Here is a 2,191-nt window from a genome sequence, read left to right on the forward strand (position 1 = left end):
AATAAATTATTTGATTAAAGACCATTGTGATCCTGATCTTATTAAGGATTTTATATTTCCATTCCTTGCTGATATTTCCTGAAATCTGGAAGATTTATGTATATTATATAACCTTCATAATAAAGGATAACCCCTGAAGAAGTCTTGATATTTCCTGAAATCTGGAAGATTTATGTATATTATATAACCTTCATAATAAAGGATAACCCCTGAAGAAGTCTTGTCAGACAAAACGCATAGGGTCAAGTTTTTTAAAATCCACTTTGGAGCAAGCAACTGGAAAAATCATGTCCCTAAAAGGATGAATTTCATTTGTGCAAAAGTGAAAAAATAGTTTGACAAATTGACAAACTGTCATTAAAAGTTTTCCTAATTGTTTAATTGTGTCTATAATATATTTTTTATTAATTGCGTGGGACTTTAATACAAACAAATGAGCAAGTACACCAATTAATTATTTACAATCTACTACTTTTATTCAGATTAATATAACCTAAGATTTTAAGTAAATAGTGCCCCTTCATACTTTGTCAACTATATATATATATATATACTGTATAATGGGAGAACAGATATATTTATACCAACAACCCTTACCAACGTAATATCATCTTTTATAAACGTTATATTGATGACATCCTAATTGTATGGGAAGGAGATCAGCCAAGTTTTAAGGAATTTTTAACACACATCTCGGAAAACACCATGAACCTCAGCTTCACGGCCAAGGATGACACCGAGAGAATTGAGTTCCTGGATTTAGTACTGACACACTCAGACAAAGAAATCATTACGAGCAACTTCATCAAGAATGTGGATAAAAACAGCTATGTACACTACAGAAGTAACCACCTACAACAGTGGAAGGACAATATCCCCTATTCTCAGTTCAACAGGATAGCACGCAACTGCAAAACTAGCGAAGACAGAGATACACAACTTGAAGTCTGCAGAGAAAGATTTAAGGAAAAGGACTACCCGACACAACTCCTGGATGGAGCCACCTCTAGAACAAGGGTTTTGGAAAGGAGAGACCTTTTCAAATATAAGGCCAAGGAAAACACAAAGGATACAGTCAAATTCATCACCACTTACAGCCGTCACGACAAACTCACCCAACAAACCCTCAAAAAACACTGGCACATTTTGTTGATGGATCCCATTTTGAAGGACTACCTCACTAAGGAACCAAAATTGGTCTTTAGAAAATCCCAGAACTGAAAGGACCTGTTGGCACCCAGCATGTTAAGAAATCCTGAACCAAGAATTACCATGCCTAAATGTGTAGGTAGCTATAAATGTGGCAGATGTAACATCTGCAAATTTCTCCATCAAAACCGGAAGTCCTTTTGCAACTCCAATACCAACAAAGAGTACTGGATTAAACAGTTCATTAATTGCAATACTTCATCAGTGATCTATCTCCTAGAATGCCCATGCAAAATGAAGTACGTTGGCAAAACGAAAAGAGTACTGAAACTTCGTATTCAAGAACACATCAGGAACATAAGGAATAAAGTTCTAACACATGCAGTACCAAGACATTTCCATCAGTACCACAACTCGGATCCAGAGGCATTAACGTACAAAGGCATTGAACTGGTAAATTTGGGAGACAGAGGAGGAGATCTATCTAACCTCCTTTCGAGGAGAGAGATGTTCTGGATTTATGAACTGAACACCATCCACCCTGAAGGCTTCAATGAAGTATACGAGATAGCACCCTTCCTGTAATGTAAGCATCCTCTACCTACTCCTTTACCCTTTCATCTTATCAAACTGAAGTTTCACCTTTTTGACCTTTATTACAGCCATACCACGCTGGACAGGCCTAAATCCAGCAGGTCTTGGAAGCAAAGCAGCGTTGGGCCTGGCTAGTACCTGGTTGGGGGACTTCCAGGGGAGACCAGGTGCTGTAATTTCCAAGGATGAAAAAGATATAGAATTACCCCACTTTCTGTATTTGCTTTTGTGGATTTCCATAATATATGATCCCTTATTATATCCTGTTGTTATATCAATACCATCCACTCACATTCATTTCTACATGTTCATAAACCATGCATATTTCTTGACACCCTGAATATGGGTCCTTCCATTCAAATGTTGGTACACGTAAGACTACCATCGCCCATATATATACGGACACTCTTGGGCACCTACTTACGAGTCCACATTGTCATTACAATCA

General features: G+C 37.4%; 1 pseudogene; it reads left to right on the forward strand.

The window, feature by feature from the left end:
* The first annotated feature begins 1,803 nt into the window (after window positions 1–1,803).
* Window positions 1,804–1,922, forward strand: LOC134946764 (5S ribosomal RNA; annotated as a pseudogene).
* The last annotated feature ends 269 nt before the right edge of the window (window positions 1,923–2,191 follow it).

Source organism: Pseudophryne corroboree, chromosome 1 (assembly GCF_028390025.1).
Source record: "Pseudophryne corroboree isolate aPseCor3 chromosome 1, aPseCor3.hap2, whole genome shotgun sequence".
NCBI lineage: Eukaryota > Metazoa > Chordata > Amphibia > Anura > Myobatrachidae > Pseudophryne > Pseudophryne corroboree.